Source organism: Ascaphus truei, chromosome 14, assembly GCF_040206685.1.
Source record: "Ascaphus truei isolate aAscTru1 chromosome 14, aAscTru1.hap1, whole genome shotgun sequence".
Lineage (NCBI taxonomy): Eukaryota > Metazoa > Chordata > Amphibia > Anura > Ascaphidae > Ascaphus > Ascaphus truei.
Window position 1 is genome coordinate 22,370,948 of NC_134496.1, and position 24,623 is coordinate 22,395,570.

A 24,623-nucleotide genomic window follows, 5' to 3' on the forward strand; every position below is an offset into this window, starting at 1 on the left:
TGTGGTGGTTAACTGCTGGTAGTCAATTAATAAACACCACCTGCCTGATCTAGATTGCTTACAAAAGCCTGTCTGTTGAGACAGGAAGTAACTCCTTAGCTCTGACTGAGAGCTGAACTTTGGAGACAGAGGAGTGTTTTTGTGTCTCCCAGGAGAGACTGACCAAGAGAACACATACCTCTGGAGCTGACCGGTCTTGAGCTCTGCACAGCATAGCTGATTTCAAGACACCAGATAAGACTTCTAAACCTGGAGGCTGATTTTCAGTGCACGCACGGGTGCGGTTCCAGGAGAGCAGAGAAGCTTACTCTACAGCAGCTAACAGATAAGACTTTCATTATAAAGAGACTGCTTATATCTGCTTATTTCATGCTATATGTTTTGGGGCTGCGAGACATGCTTGACTTAGGGAGTTGTGAATTAATTGCATGGTATTTTCACTAGAGATACTCCCAAGTGAATAGAAGCTTTGCCCCCCCCCCCCCCTGTGTTTGGATGATTTCCTGATGAAAAGGAAAAGGCACAATAAAGCCTTATTATAATTTCACCTTATAAAAGCCTCCTATTGTGTACCTCTGTGAACGTCAGTCTACAGTGACCCTTCAGTGCCGTATTTGGGGGGGTGGTAGGGTTGTGTGTTGGAGAACCCTGGCTCAAGTAAGGTAACAAAAGTAAATGCATTTTTGGGTGGGTTGCTGTTTTAACATGCTCCTCAATAGTAAGGAGACTTTACAAACTCCAAGCCATCAAAACTCCCGGGAAATTATTGCATTACGGAAAATTTGGAGAAAATTTTAAGGAAATGTCCTTATTTTCGGCTTACACCTCCTTTGCGTCAATGTATCACGGTCGTTAGTCCAAGTTTTGTGCTGTGCGCTAGTGATTTTGGAGGAGTTGATAAGCAGTTATACGACACACAAATTATAATGAGATGGATCAAACTCTGTATCAGCGTGTCACTTGTTTTATCTTTTTATTTGCGTTAAAAAAAAAACCGCCATGTCCGAGGGGGCGTAAAATCTCCAAGCCAACCATTGTGTCAAATAAAGGAAACTAACTTACATTTGAAAGAATCAGAACATGGAGAAATGCATAAAAAATATTTTCTGAGTACTTTCTTTGTATGACTCCAGAAACCGCACTCAAAACGGCGCTGCTACAATAATTACACAGAATATACAACACTTGCCGTTTTTATTACAAGGGTGCTTACTTACTCATCCATATTGCCCAGGTTTATAGTGAGAGGGGCTTAGTTATAAAGCAGACATTAAGAAGCAAAACACATTGCAGGTCCCCAAAGTATCACTCTACGGCAGGAAACTCCAGTTCTCGAGGGCCACCAACAGGTCAGGTTTTCAGGATATCTCTGCCTCAGCAAAGGTGGCTGCAGTGTCACTCTTGCCCCAGCGGCCAATAGAACGTTGCAGTGTCATTGGGAGGTGACGTGACTTTCTATTTGTGATCCTTCAGGGCCATATTTGGGGGGGTGGGGGGAATTGTCAAAGACTGAGCCACTGATTGAGCAACTTGTGCTGAAGCAGGGATATCCTCAACCTGACCTGTTGGTAGCCCTTGAGGTCTGGAGCTGCCCACCCCTCCTCCACGGAAATGGGAAAAGCAAATACATTTGCAGAAAACAAACCGCGCTTTGTGAGACGTTAATGACGTTCCTATTAATGAGCACCTCTCGCTCCTATTCTTATAAGGTAGCTTTCCCGACCACCAATGTGCCTCGGTGTTTAAAGGGACTTTGCTTTCCACCACGTACGACCGAGTAAATGGGAAAGGCTTCCTTGACTTGAATGGAAGAGTTATTGATGGATGGACTTGAACGTTGGGTCGCGGGGTTTTCTGATGTTAAAGGGGTCTGACATTTTCACATGGAAGGAATCGGAGTTGTGTTTCATAGGTCGGTAACCGGTTTCTAGGTGGACAGCCCAGTTTCCTTGGCCCGTGTGATTAAGTGGGTAGCTGCCTTGGGTGACTCCTGGTTGGTGGAATGTCATTCTCTGTAGCTATTTGCAGCCACCTGATTTGGCAGCTGCGTCTTCGAGATCGGGAAACGTCTTGTAGATCTGTTTCTTGCAGCCGTAGAAACAGAAGCCTTCGGGACCATTTTTATTTAGGTCCTAGGAAGGAGAGGAGGGGGGGAAGGGGTGGATGTGAGCTGTCTAGGACAACCGGCCGCCAAGGTAACCCCCTAACCTTACCCTTTACCCCTAAAGCCTCTAACATTAAGTCCTTACCCTAACCCCCTAACCGAACCCCTTACCCTGAAATCCTACCTGTAACGCCTAATGCTAACCCCTTACCCTTAAACTCCTAGTCTTAACCCCTTAACCTAAAAAACATAATCAGAGCCCTTACCTTTAAAAAAAAAAAACACTTGCCCTAAAACCCCTAAAGTTAACCCCATAATAACTTACCCTACAGGAGATGTCTAGGACATTTGGTCGAGGCTGTTTCGCCGCGACTCGTCCCGCCGCCTGTCACTTTGCCGCTATGGTAAGTGCCGTATCCTAAAAACCCTACCCTAAGCTCTTACCTTAAAACATCTTAAATGAACCCCCTACCCTAAGCACTAAAACCCATTAAATTAACCCCCTACCCTATACAGTAATAAAACTTACCTTAGAAGCGGCCAGCGGCAAGGATTCCGGCGGCGGTGGCGTGTCGCGGTCGAACTGCTTCGTCCAAATGTTCCATTCCAAGCGGCAAGACCTCTGATGGCGAGTTGGCTGCTGCAAGTTGTCCCATTCCGGTATATGGAGGGGGAGGAAGACTGCTATTTCAATGGTCTGTGAGCAGGTTTCCTGGCTTTTCACTTCTTTAACCCGGGTTGCGCTGAAAAGCTGTGTAATGCGGCAGGCATAAGCTTATAGGGGTCCTGTGTTAAAATGGGTAAGAAGTAAAGAGTGAGGCTGATTTACTTATTTCCCAGAATCCCTTGCTGCCGTGGAAGCAGTGTATGCTAAGAGATAATGGGGAAGGGCAGGGTTGCAGACCTGTCTGAGACGTGTGAATGTGTTCACACGTGGTGGAATTGTTATTTGCTGCATCAATGTATCCCAATATTTCGCTCTGTGTGCACCAGCTTGCACACTTGGCCTTGTTAATAGGAGGAGGTACAGGCCTCGCATATTCTAATGGGACGCATCATTGATCTTGTATCCGGGTTTTATTATTTTCTCACTTTTTTGCAGCTTCCAAAAATCTGCCAGATCTAAACCTCTGGGTAACAGTGGACACCAGATATAAGAAACGTAACCACCAAGTTTCTTACACGTGATGGAACCAAGCAAAACGAGGGGGTTCACTGGGACAAAGCAAACTCTTGTTACGACATACAGCAATTAGATTGTAAGCTCTTCAGGGCAGAGATTCCCTTTCCTATTGTTACTTTTATGTCTTTGGCGCTTATTCCCATTATGTGTTATATTATTATGTCCCATGTATTACGACTGTAACGCGCGATGTACCTGGATGGTGCTATAAAAATATATATACATCCATCCATGCACAGCTCTAATTCCAGGAATCCGATGCTGGGTTATTATTATTCTTACATAGTTACATAGTTAAATATAGTAGATAAGGTTGAAAGAAGACTTAGGTCCATCAAGTTCAACCTATGCTAAATTTAGACAACAGATATTTTATCCTATATCTATATTTCCTTATTGATCCAGAGGAAGGCAAACAAAAAACCCAATTAAGGGGAAAAATAAACTCCTTCCTGACTCCAAGAATTGGCAATCAGATTAATCCCTGGATCAACATCCTTCCCATGTTACTTATTTGGTATATCCCTGTATACCTTTCTAAAAAGATGTCCAACCTTTTTTTTTTTAACAAATCTATTGTATCTGCCATCACAGTCTCCATGGGTAATGAAAAGTTGAGTGGTGAAAAGGTGGTTCCACTGGGGATCGAACCCAGGACCTTCTGCGTGTAAAGCAGACGTGATAACCACTACACTATGGAACCCACATTCTGGATTTTAAGTCTGTGTGCATTGGCTTTCGTTGGAACCGCTCAATTGTAAAGCGGGTGATTAAAGCAGCAGTCCCACCACGGTGCTGAATTTGTTTTAACCTGAGTTGCCCTTGGAGCAAACCCTATAGTTCAAAAGATATGAACTCGGTGCACAGAAAAGGTGGTTGCCAGCCAATCCGTAAGAAGAGGACCATGTGTCGGAGTGACGTTATCATCACTATTTGGTTGATGTTGATGTGGCAGGAATCATTTTCACTTGCCTTGTTGGACTGGGCAATCTGAACTTGATCCATGAGGTCCAGTTTACAAGAGATCAGCCCAAGTAATGGGGCTACCGCCTTACAAATGGTACTGACCCATAGATCGAGGGCTTTCCATTTTGTGGTATCCCCTTTGGTAAGTGGGACGTCGTCTTAAAGCTCTAGGATGAGACGTGTGTGATGACACGGTCATCAAGCAGATGTTAATGGAGCGGTCCAACCCCTGCACCCCTATGTTTTATGGGAAGTAATGAGTCCCCGGAGCTGAACTGCATTCATTTCAACTCTGGCGACTCCCTGGTTCCCGGGCGACCTATTGGGACAGGTAGTACCAGTACTTCTGTGTATTTAAATCTCCAGCATCCCGCCGCACACTAGGAAGCTGCAGCGTATGACATGGCGGCTTGCTATTGGCTGCGTGGTGCGGGAGATTTTCACGGCCATTTTGTTTCCCTTGGAGAGGACGGTACCTGTGCTATATTTACATGAATATCGGTAACCAAAGGGTCCCCAAAGCTGAAATCATTCCGGGACCCCCTAAGTGGGGAATTGGGGGAATAGTATAGGAGACAGTGGCGGATTTCCCATTAGGCCCGCGCCTAGGGCGGCAAAATATGTCCGCCCCCATATACATTACCTCACGAGCCTGAAGGGAAAGCGCTTACATGTGGCAGCTGCCTCCTTGCTGCCGCCCCCTCCTTCTTTCGAATCGCTGCGTCAAATAACACCGCGGACGTCACCAACGTGATGTCACACGGCGCTTCACTGCCATGGCGTTGCGGCGTCAAATGACGTCATGGCGTCGCGTTGGTAACGTCCACTGCATCATTTGACACTGCGATGGAGAAGGAGGGCGGCAGCAAGAGGCGGCCGCCTCAGCTAAGGGCCTACGGGTGGCGGATTTTCAGATCTGGCGCTGATAGGGGAACTGGCTGCGCCTTTAAGGCTTCCTGTGCTGGAGAACATTAGCGCAGGGCTGGGATCTGCAAACAGTCGGTGACACAAAGACGTACAGTGGCTCGGGGAATTCACATCGAGAATAAAAGATGTTGCAGCAAAACCTTTAGCAACAAAATCATCTATTAAGCCAAATACTCTCTGGAGTCCCCGGGATTTCGAGGTCATTTTTCATCTGAAGAAGTCTTTTTCATCCTGCTTTCATCTCCTGCATTTCATCAGCGGAGTTGACACCGTTTTGCTGCGAAACATTTTAGAGAAGTTGATGATGTTAAAAAGTACTGAAATTTCGAGCGCATTTTTATTTTTAAAAAAAATTGCTAAAAATGGTTAAAATGCATGTGTACGCAGGATCGCCGTGTACGCAGGATCGCCGTGTACGCAGGATTGCCACCTTCGACTGAAGGCCAACCCGAAGATTAACAAAACAAAAAAACCTGTGGCGTCCTCTTGGCATCCTTCCGGCATCTTCCCCCTGCATCTCGGTTCAATATGGCTGCGCGACATCAAATGACCCTGCGTTGCCATAACAACAAGACGCTACATGATGTCACAACGCGGCATCAAGTTGCCATGACAATGTGGCGCTCCATGACGTTGTGATGTCACGTAGCGTCCCGTTGTCATGACAATGGGCGTTCCCGTTGGCATGGCAAAGCGGCGGCATTTGCCGCCGCGCAGCCATATTGACAGTATTGGCAGGGGGAAGATGCCGGGAGACTTTGCCGCTGCCACCACCTGCTCAAGGTTGCCACCACCCGGAGGTTTACTTGGTAAACCCGTAGCCCAGAGATATGTGGCCAGAACCCGTAGTCTCCGGGTGAAACCCGCTGTGGTGGCAACCCTATGTGTACGCCGTATCTAATCTTGGTGTGTATCTTTATTATAGTGATTGATGGTAATATTGAGGTAGTCATACTGAAGTTATGATGTTACATATAACGCTGAAATATCACGAAGGCTGAGATATTAGATTGTTAAAATGAGACAAATTGATTGTAAGCTCTGTGGGGCAGGGACTCCTGTTCCTAATGCAACTTTTATGTCTCAAGAGCTTATTCCCATTAAGTGCTATATTGTTATGTTACGTGATAGGCTAGGTACCCTTCCCTTCTCCCTAGCAGTCCCCGGTGACTCCTCACTTCCTGGGTCACTGCGCACTGTGACGCGTCAGCCACCATGGGATACAACAGGATTGTGTTCCCGTGTGGCGACGCGTCACATGGTGCACCAGGGAACCAATGAAGAGTGGAGATCGCCGGCAGCCTGGCATGAACAGGACGGGTAATTGGCAATGAAAATATTCTCCACCCCGGGCTAATATTGAACCCCAGATATCTTATAGAAGTGGGGTTCCACTTCAAATGGAAATGTGACAGCATCAAACCAACTTCACAGAGAGAGTTAAATGTGATGCCTCCGAATTGGAGATATACATCTTACAGCTGGAGACTTCATTAAATCTGTCCCTTCCTACATAATATAAATGTACTGAGCGGGGTTTTGTGTTTTTTAAGCGTTATAGGAGATACTTATTTAAGGTACAGTATTCATCTACTGAAAGCAACCCATATGATCTTCTGATATAAATACCATAGCATTATGTGCAAGTAAGCCACTGACTGACATTCTCACATTAATTCGGCATATTCAGTAGCATTGAAGTCTCTTATCTGCAGGTGAAAAAATCCAGAAGTTGCGAATTCTGTCTCCCCCCCCCCCGTCATGGCCACGCCCTCCCTGCCTGTTTTGGCCAAGCCCCCCCCATGCAGATAGCGGGACCTTAGCGTTAATGCTGGAAAGCGCTATGCACATAGATGGCGCTATATAAATAAAGATATACTGTACATGTATATTACCAACCAAGAGGCTTCTGCCTCTCTTAAAACCGCACAAACCTATCCTTTTCTTCATTGCCTCCATATTAAATGCCAAGGAACAGGTTTGCGGTAGGAGGGACAAGAACGCTCCTAAAGACAGCTGCCGTACTCATTTTTGGAAGAGTCCCTTATTCAGTAGGCGCTGTGATTCCTCGTCCCAGTGCTGAGGAAGATTGAAGTCCCATTCATTTGTAAGGCCTCGTCCCCATCGCTCGCGGCTACGCCACGCTACAGCGTGCACGGAGCGAACAAGATACGGCCCGTTATGGGGCCTGCCCCAGTCACTGCCTGCGCGCGCCTGCAGAAAGCGCGATGTGCGACCACCTTTGCCAAAAGACAAGAAATGTGTCTTTTGGCGCGGCAGCTGAGCGCTGGCTACGTCATGGCGGCAGTTCAGCCAATGAGGGCGAACCAGCTGCGTGATGTCATGGCCGTTCCCCCGCCATGCCCCTCCCCCCGTCGCTATCTCCTGCTCTTCTCTAGACGCGCAACCACAGACAACAGATCGCGCCTGAAACGGGTGCACGCGCCGCCAGGCGCTCCGACACACGCGTGCGCGCTGTGACTTTGGCCGTAGCCCTAGGCACTGGTCCAGCAGCAGAACGCATATTGAATAGGGACCTTTTAATTGTGATTACTGCAGTTCTCTGTCGGCAGCTAACTACAGTGGTCTCCTGCATTAAGCAGACACTAACTGTAGACACGTTAGCTGTAGGGCTGTTTTTATTTGAGCTAGGTTTGAAAAGCTATTAAAATTATTTCATTATTATAATAAAAAACACTTCCAGAAAAGGCTGGTTATGCGGCTCGGTGCTGCCTGGCAGCAAATGTGTTAATGTCTCCTCAACGTCCTTTTGTTACAGGGTTAGAATATAGATCTCATTGCACCATTGTGTTGCGTATTCATTACGAGCCAAGCGATTAATATTAGTTTCTCCGAGCTCTCTTTCTTAACATCTGCAAAGCCGCACAAAGTCGGACCCAGCTGCAATTTGCCTTATTTGCACATTCTTGTGATCGCTTTTCTTTCTCGTACGGTTGTCTTCTTGATATTGGTAATACTGTATCAGGTTTTACTTTCTATAATACTCGCTAAAGCAGCCGACGTTGCTCGTGAAATTCTAAGGAACCACAAATACTGATGATTTAGAAATGGATAATTTCAGTTTTTAGTTTCTTAAAGCTGCAGTTCAGGCAATATCCTGCATGTGTGTTTTTTTTTTAATAAATCAGTTCTGTAGTAAGAAAAAATACTTTTAGTATTTTCTGTTTTAAAAAAAACAACTTTGAAAGACCAATTTTTTTGTATTCTATTTTAACAAGCATGCTTGTTCCTATAGCAACAATTTACATTCCCCATATTTAAAGATGTCACCAAATTTTGCCGATCAATAGACAGAGAACGAATTGACCGGCAGCTATGCAGTTCTTTAGGTAATTAGAGATTGCCCACTTGAAACTATTGAAGTAAAAAAATAAATTAAAAAAAAAAAAAAAGACTGAATTGCAGCTTTAATGTGAAATCTAAAGCTAAAACAACAACTCCCCTCTTGACGAATTTTCGCTGCTCCTGTATTTTTTGCTAATTTTAGATTTTCAGAGTGACCAAGGTCACCAAGATTAAGACCAAGAGTGACCAAGATTAAGTGGCAGCTTGATGGTTGTGTGATGGGACCATGTCATTTGTGATGTCATCAGTGATGTCATTTGTGAATTGTATTCAAACATAGACAGAAACCTGCTCCTTGATCTCCGGAACCATCATGCAACAATTGGTTACGATAGAGGTGTCCAAATGCACAGCGACCAGACACTGATGTCCAAAATATATAGTAGATATAATACTATATCACAATATGTGCCGCAAACATTTCAACGTGTTCATTAACTTTGTTTAAATGTGACATGACGAGTACAGCCCCCCGAGATCATCAGACTACTCATGACAACATTAGAACAGAAGTCCCGACCGCCACGTGGACAGGGAGAGAAGAGAAAAGCTGGACAGTCTGAGCCTCAAAGGAGGGAAAAGATAGAGGGGGGAATAGGAAGGGTTTGGTAACGGCAGATTGACGATCCACCCCTGCCACCAGGGCGAGGAGGGTGGGAGAAAGAAAGGCCACCATAAGAGAGAGCATCTTCCAGCGCAGAGTCAGACTGAGTGAGCCAAGTCTCAGTTATAGCAAAGGGGAGCAGAGAGTGAAAGAGAAAAAGCTTTGTTTTTGGTCACTGTTTTGTCACAGATATTGTATTTGTGATGGTGATATTTTTAATTAAAATTCAAAACACAATGTCAGTGACAAAACACAAAGAAGTTTGACTTAGAACGCGCGTGCTCGGCACACAGCTCTGTTTTAGCTATTTGCACTTCTATAGTTATAGTAACTGTCTCTGTGTGAGCGTGTCTCTGTGTGTGTGCGCGCGTCTCTGTGTGTGTGCGCGCGTCTCTGTGTGAGCGTGTCTCTGTGTGAGCGTGTCTCTGTGTGTGTGCGCGTGTCTCTGTGTGTGTGCGCGCGTCTCTGTGTGTGTGCGCGCGTCTCTGTGTGAGCGTGTCTCTGTGTGAGCGTGTCTCTGTGTGTGTGCGCGCGTCTCTGTGTGTGTGAGCGCGTCTCTGTGTGAGCGTGTCTCTGTGTGTGTGCGCGCGTCTCTGTGTGTGTGCGCGCGTCTCTGTGTGTGCGCGCGTCTCTGTGTGAGCGTGTCTCTGTGTGAGCGTGTCTCTGTGTGAGCGTGTCTCTGTGTGTGTGCGCGCGTCTCTGTGTGAGCGTGTCTGGTGCGTCTGCGTTCCTCTGGTTAATCTGTATCTGCCTCTGTGCCTTTCTCTGGTGCCTCTTTGCGTGCCTCTGGTGTCTCTGTCTCCCAAGCTGGGTTGCTGTTGCTCCTGCGCATGAGCGGTGCGCCGAGGCGGCTGCTGCGCATGTGCGCCAAGCCCGGCCGCCACTGCGCATGTGCGCCGAGCCCAGATGCCACTGCGCACATGCGAATGTGAGGGGTGACTATTGGGTTCTGCACATGCACGCCGTTGCCCACAACCTCTTATTCTGCGCATGCGTATAGTGTAACCTCCGTGCGGCCTGGAATGGTGTTTTTTTGCGCACGCGTGAGCGCAACGGCCAGGCACCCATTAGTAGCGCGACACCATTCACGTTACGGTTTTTCGTTATGCTGCAAGGATTTTTTTTCCCCATGAAAATACTGTAGGTGCCAGCAAAGAAGATTCACTTCAAAAGAAGTCACGAAGTCTTGACGCAGTTTAAAACTGCTTTCCAATTAAAACCGGCAAACTCCGTGGAAGTTTCCACTTTGTGAAGTTGCCTTTTGACTTGTATTTGATAAACAATGTTCTTTACGGACACAATGATTCTGTCCTGAAAGGGTTCAGTAAGTATTCCTCACGGAGCAACATAAAATCAACACACCACTCCCACGATCTGGATGTTTTTGTAATTGGTTTGATTAGCGGCTAGAGAAAGTGGTAACATCTCTGGCGGTTTGCCGTTTCTGGCTCGCACTTTGTCATTTTGATGTGCGGGGTTTTCACATCGCAGGTTACGAGCGCTTTTACTAATTGACGTCTGTAGATTTCTGAAGACGGCAGCAATTGCCTACCTAGGGCTGACACCCAGGTCCGCCAACAGAAATCGTGGGGCCCGGGACAAACATTTTAAGCAGGGACTGTGGCGCAGTGTGACGAAACGCGTAGAGCTGTGACGTCATCGCGTTCGTGTTGGTGTATTTGGAGTCCCTGGCTTCCCTGCGCTCCGGCTGGCGGTAATTTCAAGTGCTAGCAACCATTGTATATGGGAGCAAAGGACGTGCAGGCATTGGATGCCTTTTTATCTTGCTGCCAATTTGGGATAGGAGTTCATGGTGAACCTGGGCTGTTTACATCCACTCTGCAAACCTGGGACTTGCCCTACCACCGCAGATGACCACAATAGAGATTTCTCTCCCACAAATGGTTCTGTTTAAAATCCTGTAAGTGCACATTCTTATGAGTTGCTGATTTTTTAAATAAATGTACCTTATTTTTTACTCAGTTACGTGCTATGGAGCTTGCACTTTTGTTTGTTTTTTGTTCGGGGACTTACATAATATCTATATATGTAAGTAAGGGCGGTAAGCGCTAGCGAGGACGCATGCTTTAATCCCTCTTTTACTCACTCACTCCCTCTCTCCTCTCCCTCTCCCTCTGTCATTTACCCCACGCTCACTCATTCCCTTCCCCCCCCCACAAGAAATATACCAAAAAACTTACCACCCTCAAATACATTTAAAAAAATCCCCCCCCCCTCAAATATATGCAACCTCCCCGCCCCCAAATGCATACAATAAACCCACCTACCCAATACACATTCTCATTCTTTCTCATTCTCTCTCTCTCTCTCACTCTCTCTCTCACTCTCTCGCTCTCATTCTCTCATTCTCTGATTCATTCTTTCATTCTCTGATTCATTCTTTCTCTCTCATTCTCTCTCTCTCTCTCTCTCTCTCTCTTTCTCTCTCTCTCATTCTCTCTCTCCCTTATTCTCTCTCATTCTCTCTCTCTCATTCTCTCTCTCTCTCATTCTCTCTCTCTCTCTCTCTCTCTCTCATTCTCTCTCTCTCTCTCATTCTCTCTCTCTCTCTCTCTCTCTCTCTCTCTCTCTCTCTCTCTCTCTCTCTCTCTCTCTCTCTCTCATTCTCTCATTCTCTCATTCTCTCATTCTCTCATTCTCTCATTCTCTCTCTCTCATTCTCTCTCTCTCTCTCTCTCTCTCTCTCTCTCTCTCTCTCTCTCTCTCTCTCTCTCTCTCTCTCATTCTCTCATTCTCTCATTCTCTCATTCTCTCATTCTCTCATTCTCTCATTCTCTCATTCTCTCTCTCTCTCTCTCTCTCTCAGATTTGCGAGTCAGTAATATTGTCATGCATCAGTCTACACTGGTGTCATTTGTAATAAGTTTCTAATTATGTGTTGGTACAGATTGCGTGGGAACAAAGGTAGATTATGGGCCTTAACCTTTGTGTCATTGAAGTCAATGGGGATTTTTGACTGAAAACACCTAAATGGCCACTTCTGACTGTATAGAATTTATCCCTTCATCAATGGAATTGAGTTGATCCAAAATTTTGGCTAAAAGCCTTTTTATTACTACACTGAGTAACTCCTTTCTTAACTCCTCCTAAACAAAAGTTTAACATAACAGTCCTCAAGATCCCATATGGAATGAACACTCTTAATGTCAATCTAATGGCTAACAAAACACAAAACCCCAGCAAGCTCTTTTTGGGAACCCCTGAGCCCCCACAAAAAATAATTATATATATATATATATATCTACAGAGAAAGAAAGAATCTCAAAAATTAGCACTCTAGCATACATTAATTGTATTAAAATGTATTTATCACATACAGACACAAAACAGAATAAAAGAACCAGTGGTGTCCATAAGGCTAAAATAATACTGAATACTCCTGAGGTAACAAGCTGAAATAAGATAATGTGAGAGGAGAGACAACAGTGTATCCTGCTAAGTGGATATGGATACTTAAATGATGGTCCTATGTGCTAATTAAACAGTAATTTACCCATAATTGTAAAAGTGCTGGGTGATAATGGTGAAAGGCGGGGTTGCAGACCTACCTAAGACATGCAGATGAGCATACAGTTGTATTTACATATATATATATATATATATATATATATATATATATATATATATAGTGTTCAAACCTATACATTTGCTCGCCCCGGGCGAGTGGATTTAACCCCCGGGCGAGTAAATATTGGCCCAAGCAGCATACGTTTGGTACTAGGTGGCGAGTAGATTTTTTTTGTGTGGCGAGTAGATTTTTTGGTGATTTGTCAACCACTGTATATATATATATATATGTGTGTGTCAAAAAGGAGTGCTATTGAGCGTGCCATATGTATACAACAGACGACAGAGAAGCCCAATGCTACATCCAACATGACAAAAATACACAGTAAAATACTTATATATTCTCTTGAAAAAGGGTCATTTAGTTTAAATTTAGTTTAACCCTTTGGCAAATGCCAATCTAATGGCAAATGGCCCTGTGTTATACTTGTTGCATGTTACTGTCTAAAAAAATTGATGGGAAACCGTTTGGTAAATCCACTGAAAAATGCCAACGAAATCTCAGGCAATTCCCTGGCGAATTTGTACCGTTCTTGGCATTTTGTACATCCTCTGCTCCACCCCGATCTGTAACCCTACTCTTCCACTCACACAAAGCTACTCGATTTGTTTGGCGTGATCTCCCCCGGTAAATCCAAGCCGTTGATCCCAGTGATCTTGTTAGTTGCTGGACTTTATATATTCAACAATTCTTTCTTTCAACAGCGATTCCATTCATTTCACAGCCACGGAGGTCAAGATTTCCTCAAACCAGGGCACACGGGAAAAACCATTAGCAAAATGTATACAGGATCTAATCAATTATCAGCCGCAGTATACGGAGCCGCTCCATAATGTACAACCAGATTCATCGATCGTTTTGGCACCAAGAGTTTCTGTCGCAGTGAAACATTGATCAATAAAGCAGTTTTTTTTCCCATTGACACGTGGATTTTGTGCAGAAGTGCTGATACTGAAGCAACCGGAGCAGGTATTGACTTGTACTTGATAAATTGAATAGGAGGGAGTGCTACACCACACTGATCTTATAAACATTAGCCATAGTACCAAAACATCGTATCAAGGGCGTATGAGTGTGACAGTCATTGTTCAGTTCTTCCATACAACTTAAATGTAATGAAAGTGGGGTTTCATTCATTTTCAAAAGTATTTGTTCAAATATGAAGTGTCTGTGTGTATATATATATATATATATATATATATATATATATATATATATATATATATATGTGTGTGTGTATGCGGGGTATATATATATATATATATATATATATATATATATATATATATATATATATATATATATATATATATAAGTACATATCTCTCAATAGGCAAACGACAGCTCACGCATGCGCCTGTCAGCATGTCCTGAACAGCAATACCGGCTCCTTGCCTGTACCGAAGCTGTGTGCAAGCGGGGAGACTATAGAGCTTGCTACACATGTGTTATTTACATCAGTTATGCACGTACATGACGATTGCAGTACAGTAGATGCATCGATAAGTGAGAAAAAGGTAGTGCTTCACTTTAAGTACATTTTCACTTTACATACATGCTCCGGTCCCATTGCGTATGTTAATGCGGGGTATGCCTATATATATATATATTTATATATATATATATGTGTGTGTGTGTATATTTAATCCGTGCATTTTAAGTTGATTTTTGTAATGTACCATGCGTTGTAATAGCACCTACAGGTATCATCCAAACTGAATTTCTGAGTTCTGTAGTGTCATACTGTACTTCAGATCTGAATATGCAGCCACTTCTGGGGTGGAAAGATGTCAGCACCACTTTTGTGTTTTGGTTACGTTGGAATAGCAACATCCAAGGGTTCTATGTATCAACGCAATTTTGGAGCAAAACCTGGGCATTTTCACCCTGCACCCATGTATCAAAACATTTTTTCTGCCCCAGCTTGCACTTTGGGGAGAGTTGGGGAGGAGTTACATGTTACACATATTTATAATGAGATGTATCACATTCTCGTTTGTGCTCCAGTTTGCACCGTGGGGAGAGTCAGTAAGAGGAGTTGGGGGGAGTTGTATGGTGCACAGATTATAATGATATGTATCACATTCTCGTTTGTGCTCCAGTTTGCACCGTGGGGAGAGTCAGTAGGAGGAGTTGGGGGAGTTACATGGTGCACAGATTATAATGAGATGTATCACATTCTGTGTCTCTGCCCCAGCTTGCACCTTGGGGAGAGTCAGTAGGAGGAGTTGGAGGAGTTACATGGTGCACAGATTATAATGAGATGTATCACATTCTCCGTCTCTGCCCCAGCTTGCACCTTGGGGAGAGTCAGTAGGAGGAGTTGGGGAGGAGTTACATGGTGCACACATTATAATGAGATGTATCACATTCTGTGTCTCTGCCCCAGCTTGCACCTTGGGGAGAGTCAGTAGGAGGAGTTGGAGGAGTTACATGGTGCACAGATTATAATGAGATGTATCACATTCTCCGTCTCTGCCCCAGCTTGCACCTTGGGGAGAGTCAGTAGGAGGAGTTGGGGGGAGTTACATGGTGCACAGATTATGAGATGTATCACATTCTGCGTCTCTCTGCCACAGTTTGCACCTTGGGGAGAGTCAGTAGGAGGAGTTGGGGGAATTACATGGTGCACACATTATAATGAGATGTAAACTGAGCTGTGCGTCAAAACACGTACGTCTACGCCGTTAGACGGGGAGAAAAGTCCAGAACGTGAGAATGTGAATGTTTCATCGGCTCACTGCAAAGATGTTGTTCTTGGCCCTGGCACTTTGCTGAGATTCTTACTTCTGATTTTCCACGGTCACACCAATGTGAGAATAAACAGTGCTTCAGATTTGCCTCACAGCCGCCGGTGTTACATTTAATTGAAATTCATTTTATGCTCCGATGCCTCCTGCTTTTACTTTTCCTTGTTCAGCGCACATACTAATCTCTTGCAAACAGCATCAGCCATCAAACAGTAGGAGGAGTGTAATGCTTTACAAAATAAGAAAAGCGAGCGTAATTCAGCGCGCACGCGGGGAGTAGTGCGGGGGTGGGAAACGCAGGTTAAATGCTCGGAGATTGCCACAGAGCGCATTTTAATTTCAAATTGTGATTGATGTCATTTCTGTGTTCAACACGTCCTGGAGAACTGAAATGGTATATTTCTAGTTGCAGTGTACTCCTGTAGAAGATGTATACCCCTTGTAGGGCCCCTGGCTAACCTGTATGCAGAAGGGTTTTTCTGTGTTGTAGGGTTGCCAGGCGGCTTCTCCAAAAAGAATGGACACAATAGTAAAAAATGCGACCCCCCCTCAATACATATAAACAATACACCCCCCCCCCCAACACACACACACACAACAATACACCCCCCCAATACATACATATATATATAATACCCCCCCCCCCCCCAATGCATGTAAAATTCAGGCTTAACTTGGGGTTGGAGCTGGTGGCTGCGGTGGGGTGGGGGGCAGCGGCTGCGGGGGGCCGGCGGCTGGTCAGAGCAGTTTCCGCCGGGCCTAGCCCTCCCCCAGCTGCAGGCTTCTCCCTCAGTGACTCCCACGCCGAGGTGTCTGATGCAGATGTGCGCCGGGCATCCCTCTCACGCCGGCGCTCGCCGGAAGCTGCACCCAGCTGACTTCCGGCGCGTGCTGACGTCGGAGAGACCCGGCACGCGTCAGCATCAGACACCTCGGTATGGGACAGACGGTGAGGTGAGGACACCCTACGTTTGGAGAGAGGTAATACCGGACACATACATGTACGGTATTACCTTCTGTTTTATGTCGGACACGGGCAAAATACCGGCTGTCTGGTTCAAATGCATAGTAAGGAACCCCAACACTCTCTCTAATAGCGCTTCTGGGATCAGATGCATTGTAAGGAACCCCAACCCTCTCTAATAGCGCTTCTGGCATCAGATGCATTGTAAGGAACCCCAACCCTCTCTAATAGCGCGTCTGAGATCAGATGCATTGTTAGGAACCCCAACCCTCTCTAATAGTGCGTCTGAGATCAGATGCATTGTTAGGAACCCCAACCCTCTCTAATAGCGCGTCTGAGATCAGATGCATTGTAAGGAACCCCAACCCTCTCTAATAGTGTGTCTGAGATCAGATGCATTGTAAGAACCCCCAACCCTCTCTAATAGCACGTCTGAGATCAGATGCATTGTAAGGAACCCCAACCCTCTCTAATAGCGCGCCTGGGATCAGATACATTGTAAGGAACCCCAACCCTCTCTAATAGTGTGTCTGAGATCAGATGCATTGTAAGAACCCCCAACCCTCTCTAATAGCACGTCTGAGATCAGATGCATTGTAAGGAACCCCAACCCTCTCTAATAGCGCGCCTGGGATCAGATGCATTGTAAGGAACCCCAACCCTCTCTAATAGCGCGCCTGAGATCAGATGCATTGTAAGGAACCCCAACCCTCTCTAATAGCGCGTCTGAGATCAGATGCATTGTAAGGAACCCCAACCTGCTCTAATACCGTGTCTGAGATCAGATGCATTGTAAGGAACCCCGACCCTCTCTAATAGCGCGTCTGAGATCAGATGCATTGTAAGGAACCCCAACCCTCTCTAATAGCGCGCCTGAGATCAGATGCATTGTAAGGAACCCCAACCCTCTCTAATAGCGCGTCTGAGATCAGATGCATTGTAAGGAACCCCAACCCTCTCTAATAGAGCGCCTGGGATCAGATGCATTGTAAGGAACCCCAACCCTCTCTAATAGCGCGTTTGAGATCAGATACATTGTAAGGAACCCCAACCCTCTCTAATAGTGCGTCTGAGATCAGATGCATTGTAAGGAACCGCAACCCTCTCTCTAATAGCGCGTCTGAGATCAGATGCATTGTAAGGAACCCCAACCCTGTCTAATAGCACGCCTGGGATCAGATACATTGTAAGGAACCCCAACCCTCTCTAATAGCGCGCCTGGGATCAGATACATTGTAAGGAACCCCAACCCTCTCTAATAGCGCGTCTGAGATCAGATGCATTGTTAGGAACCCCAACCCTCTCTAATAGCGCGTCTGAGATCAGATGCATTGTAAGGAACCCCAACCCTCTCTAATAGCGCGTCTCAGATCAGATGCATTGTAAATTCTTCTGTATTTGGTAAATTTTTCAAATAACCTGTAAAAAAAGGGAACCCTTTAGGGGGTACTTCAGGGTTCCTTTTGAACCCTTGTTGAAACACTTAGATCGTAGCAGACCGTACTTATAGGACAGATTTCCTGTAATCGCGCTGCGATCTGCACCGTTACAGGTTAATTAATAAGGGCCAAAGGTTAGAAACCTTCCAGTGACGGTAAACGGCTTCTCTCTCATTCTTGTTGTAGACAAAGTTCAAATTGCTCCTAAGAAGAATGGACCTGCGACAATTGAAAAGTTCACTGTATTCTAATCGTTGAACTATTCTCATGTTGGTTCAATAAAAGGTATTACCACCAGGGCCGCCAAGAGGGGGGGACAAAGGATACTGGCATCCCGGGCCCCGTGAGTCAGGGGGGCCCGGGCCCCCTGCCCGGCCGGGCGCCAGTTAAACTAAACTTTAAAAAACAAAAAAAAGAAGTGCCGGGTCTCCTTATTGGCAGCGCCGGAAGTCAGCTGCTGGGTATGCTTCCGGCGCGCCAGCGTGAGAGGGAGGCCCCCCACTGCGCATCGCCCCCACCACGGGACACCCCCTGCGCATCGTGTGTGTGTGTGTGTGTGTGTGTGTGTGTGTGTGTGTGTGTGTGTGTGTGTGTGTGTGTGTGTGTGTGTGTGTGTGTGTGTGTGTGTGTGTGTGTGTGTGTGTGTGTGTGTGTGTGTGTGTGTGTGTGTGTGTGTGTGTCAATGATTGTAAAACAAAAACAAAAAAATATTTATTAAACTTTTTTTTTTCTTTAAAAAAAAATCTATCTAGGACTTACTTTCACTCACACAACCCATGCACACACATATACTCACACACACACGCACATACACACATATACACGCACATACACACACACATATACACTAACCTGCAGCTCCCGGCTCTATATACATGAAAAGCATGGTGGCACGTGCACGCGCGTTCGCATAGGAACGTGCGGCCGCATGCTGTATAGAACAGCCCTTAGTGAGAAGCAGAGGAGACAAATACATGCGAGGCGGGAGGGTGAGATGGGGTGAGACAGAAGGGAGAGAAATACATGGGAAGGGGGGGAGAAAGAGAGGGGGCTCGTGAGGTGTGAAATGGGGGGAGGGGTGGGGGCGGCGGGCAATACCGCCGACACGGGGGGGGGGGTTGTTTAAAATGTTTGTCCCGGGCCCCACGATTTCTGTTGGCGGCCCTGATTACCACGTACAAATAATCTGGTTATTGGGCTGTACTTCCCAGAGAGCAAAATAATAGACAAATATTTTTCAAGGTCGAATTGGAAAAATGTGGTTATTATTAACAGGACACCGACAGCTTTTCCGAGGGCTGAAGTCTTGACTGACCTGGCACCCAGGTTGGTGAGCAGGGGAGGTACCGCCTGTTGAAACAGATGGATCCTTCAGCTCGGAGCTCGCCCATCACAGAAGATGGACCCGTCTTCTGATTGGCCGGCCAGGCCCGGAACAGTTGTCCACGCTCTTCCCTCCCATCAGTGGCCCTGTTTCTTAACAAGGAGTAATACTAAGCATGGAGTTTTGGACCAAATCTGGGGTTTCTTGTATTTTTTTTTCTTCGGTTTTTATTTTATTTTATCCAAGAATAAATATTGTGTCTCCAGAAGTGAGGCAAAATGACTGAGCAACTGATTGAGCCACCTGTGCTGAAGCAGGGATATCCTTGAAACCTGACCTGTTGGTGGCCGTTGAGGACTGAGTTTGAGCACGATTTGGTCTTGGGTCTATAAAAAGAGAAGTTTGAGAATAAGTTTTATCTTATACTATATTAGTGAAAGCACTGTATGCCTGCCTGCCTGCCTGCATGCATGCATGCCAGCCTGCCTGCCTGCCTGCTGGATGTCCGGTGTCCCTAGGGGAAATCTCATTGGTCCCTTGGGCCGCCCCCGCACACCTCTCATTGGCCTGAGGCGGAGTGACGGCCCAAAGGACACACAGTGACACAAACACACACACAGGGACACAAACACACACACAGGGACACACACACACACACACACACACACACACACACACACAGACACACACACACACACACACACACACACACACTAGGGGGGGGGGTGTACATTAGCAGCATTGTATAACCGGGGGGGGGGGGGGGCTCACATACCCGCCTCCGCCTCTTCCTCCCCGAAATCAGCCTCCACACCCGCGCGCACGTCCTCCTCTCCCCGTGTCTCCCGCGCTTTCAAACACCCCCCCCCCCCCCCCCGGCGCCGCTACAGTGAGCGGAGGAGCGAGCGCCCGGGACACAGCTGGGGAGCGGCCACAACAAGCTGCCTCCCGCCTCAGATCCACTGGAGCGGCCTTCACCTCCCCTCACCCCCCTTCACCTCCCCTCACCCCCCTTCACCTCCCCTCACCCACCCCTCACCCACTCCACCCCTCCACTCCTCACCTCCCCTCCACCCCCCCCTTCACCTCCACCCCCCCCTTCACCTCCCCTTCACCCCCCCCCCCACCTCCCCTTCACCCCCCCCACCTCCCCTTCACCCCCCACCTCCCCTTTACCCCCCCCCACCCCCCCTTCACCTCCCCTCCACCCCCCCCTTCACCTCCCCTCCACCCTCCCCTCCACCTCCCCCCCCCCACCTCCCCTCCACCTCCCCCCCACCCCCTCCCCTCACCTCCCCTCCACCCCCCTCCCCCACACCCCCCCCTTCACCTCCCCTCCACCCCCCCTCCCTTCACCTCCCCTCCACCTTCACCTCACCCTCCACCCTCACCCCCCTCCACCCCCACCTCACCCTTCCCTTCACTCCCCCCTTACAACCTTCCACCACCTCCTCACCACCTCCACCCCCCTTCCCACCCCTCACCTCACTCCACTTCCCTTCCCTTCCACCTCCCTCCACCCCCCCTTCACCTCCACCCCCTTCACCTCCCCTTCACCCCCCCCACCTCCCCTTCACCCCCCACCTCCCCTTCACCCCCCACCTCCCCTTTACCCCCCCCACCCCCCCTTCACCTCCCCTCCACCCCCCCTTCACCTCCCCTCCACCCCCCCCTTCACCTCCCCTCCACTCCCCCCCCCCCTCACCTCCCCTCCACCTCACCTCCCCTCCACCCCCCCCTTCACCTCCCCTTCACCTCCCCTCCACCCCCCCCCCTTCACCTCCCCTCCACCCCCCCCTTCACCTCCCCTCCACCCCCCCCCCTTCACCTCCCCTCCACCCCCCCCTTCACCTCCCCTCCACCCTTCACCTCCCCTCCACCCCCACCTTCACCCCCCCTTCACCTTCCCTTCACTCCCCCCTTACAACCTTCCACCACCTCCTCACCACCTCCACCCCCCTTCCCACCTCCCCCACCCCCCTTCCCAACTCCCCACCACCTCCCCCCCCCAACTCCCCACCACCTCCCCCCCCTTCCCCCCACCCCCCCCCCCTTCCCACCACCTCCCCCCCACCCCCTCCCCTTCCCACCACCTCCCCCCCACCTCCCCTTCCCCCCCCACCCCCCTCCTTCCCACCACCTCCCCCCCACCCCCCCCCTTCCCACCACCCCCCCCCCCCCCCCCCCCCTTCCCTGAGGCGGAGTCACGGGCCAAAGGACACACAGGGACACAGACACACACACACACACACACGTAGACACACACACACACACGTAGACACACACACACACACAGACGTAGACACACACACACGTATACACACACACACACGTATACACACACACACGTATACACAAACACACACACGTAGACACAAACACACACACGTAGACACACACGTACACACACACACACACACGTACACACACACACACGTACACACACACACGTAGACACACACACACGTACACGTAGACACACACACATGTACACGTAGACACACACACACGTACACGTAGACACGTACACACACACACACATGTACACGTACACACACACACACACATGTACACACACACACATGTACACGTATACTCACACACATGTACACGTACACACACACATGGAGACATACACACACACATGGAGACATACACACACACACGGAGACATACACACACACACATGTACACATACACACACACGTATACACTCACACACGTATACACACAGGTATACATACACATAATGTATACACACACACATGTATACACACACATGTATACACACACACACATGTATACACACACACACGTATACACACACACACATGTATACACACACACACACGTGTATACACACACACGTGTATACACACACACGTGTACACACACACACATGTGTACACACACACACACACGTGTACACACACATGTGTACACACACACACACGTGTACACACACGTGTATACACACACATGTATATACACACACATGTATATACACACACATGTATACACACACACATGTATACACACACACACACATGTATACACACATACACATGTATACACACACACACACATGTATACACACACACACACACACACACACACACTTATACACACACACACATACAATGTATACACACAAACATGTATACACACACACAAACATGTATACACGTGTATACACACATGTGTATACACACGTATACACACACACAATATATACACACACACAATGTATACACACACACACGTGTATACACACACACACGTGTATACACACACACACGTGTATACACACACACACACGTGTATACACACACACACGTGTATACACACACGTGTATACACACACATACGTGTATACACACACACACACACACACATGTATACACACACACACATACAATGTATACACACAAACATGTATACACACACACACCCCAGCACCACCACATCAGCACACCGGTATGCCCCCCCAGCACACTGGCATTCTCGCCTCCCCACCATTCCCAGCCCCCATCAACACCATCAGCACCCACACATCGCCACCTTTGCACCTCCCCCATCGGCACACCCACATCCGCACCCCCACATCAGCACCAAACCCTCCCAAATCAGCACACCAATACAATCACCATCAGTACAGCCACAGCAGCACTACCACCGCACATGGGCCGCGTGGACCACTCCCCACCCAAATGCCACACCCACACCACAAACATCCCGGGCAACGCCGGGGCTCTCAGCTAGTTCCATATAAAAGAGAACTGAGCCCGCCACGCCGGGGGGGCGCTATTCTAATTATGCAATTGTTAATGCTTACGTTGTGTTGAAAAGAATCTTCCAGCTGCTGTTGTAGAAGGGGTACTTTGTAGCGATATACTGATATATCTCAGAGAGGGTTACCCTCTTATCTGTAATGTCTTGAATGGCAGAATAAATCAGACATAGCTGCAGTCAGGTCTCGTTTCACCTTTATATGCCTTATATCTTATACACGGAACGAGGCAAATTTGCTTAGTGCGCAGTGTTTTCAGTAAAGTGTGAACCTGCTAGTCCTGGTGAAAAGTATAAAGCCGTATTAACCAAAGACAGGCAGTGCGAGACATTGCTACATTGTATCTTGTACTGAAACACGTGTGACGTTCTCCGCATGCAAGGGCACAGATACTGTACAGCCAGGGGTCTCAACTCAAGTCCTCAAGACACCCCCCCCCCCCCCCCCAACAGGTCAGGTTTTCAGGATTTACTAGCTTCAGCCCAGGTGGCTCAATCAGTCCCTGCTTCAGCACAGGGGGCTCAATCAGTGGCTCAGTCTTTGATTGAGCCACCTGTGCGGACGCAGGGATATCCTGAAAACCTGACCTGGTGGGGGGGGGGCGGGGTCTTGAAGACTGGAGTTGCCCACCCCTGCTGTTCGCCACCTGCAATAAATGAATTCTACTGTACAGATGTGGCAAGACTTGCCTTTTTAGGTGCTGTGTAAATACCCGGCATTTATTGGCAATTTGCAGCCAATGACCCGCTGCCGAGTATCGTAGGCGAAGATATCCAGTGCGCCATCTTGTGGACACACACTGAATTACAATGACCTAAATACCTACACAAATAATTCTGCCGGCTGACTGTATCAGAGCAGCGGGTGTTATCTCGCAGCCTGCCGCGGTCCCAGAGACGGGACGTCTGGCTACACCTGTACTGGCGACTATCGAGCAGCCAAATCAGATTACCCATGTGAAAAACTGCGGTGATGGCACGGTTGTTGCAAATCAAACTCCTTTTGTGACGAGCTGGTTAGTGTAAGAGAAGAAATACAGGCGCAGATACTGATATTTAAGACATATTTGTGTTTGCATTGTAAGTCACAATGGCATTTCTCATTCAGTAGGGTGTCTGGTCCTCTCTAGGGTTTGTAATAATGATTCCAGCTGCTAGTCCTTGATTTAAGGTGTAAGATTCCTGTAGCAGATTGCAGGCGAGATAACATATTCGCTGCTCCCGTCTTCTGGACACCGCACATTTGACACTGTTCCTGGCTCATTTGCCGGAGTAATTATGAGAGTTTAGTCATCAGTCATAGCTGAAGGTTTCTCTTCTGTAACTTTCAGGCTGCTGTGCTTGGAGTGAACAAGGCTGTGGTTTAAAAAAAAATGGTGTGTGTGTGTGTAGATGTATATGTGTGTATATATATATATATATATATATATATATATATACCACAAGAATGACCTAGGTGCAAGAGAATAGGATAGAAGAGAGAGGGAAAAGCATAGGGTAGTATGTTCTGACTATTAAGGCCTCGTTCAGGGTGCCAGAGGCAGGAGTTGGAGGGAGGGCGTTCGCGAGGGCGGGCGCCAGTCTGCTGGGCGATGTGCGTTCATCCTCCCCAGCAGAC

General features: G+C 47.5%; 1 protein-coding gene and 1 non-coding gene across 2 annotated transcripts in view; one reads left to right on the forward strand and one right to left on the reverse strand.

Annotated features, from left to right (window-relative positions):
- Positions 1 to 24,623, forward strand: part of LOC142465448 (sodium/hydrogen exchanger 9-like) — a 174,134-nt gene that overhangs the window by 46,776 nt on the left and 102,735 nt on the right. The gene's annotated exons all lie outside the window — the stretch shown is intronic.
- On the reverse strand, positions 3,918 to 3,990 carry TRNAV-UAC (transfer RNA valine (anticodon UAC)). The gene has a single exon. It is a non-coding gene; the product is annotated as a tRNA-Val (tRNA).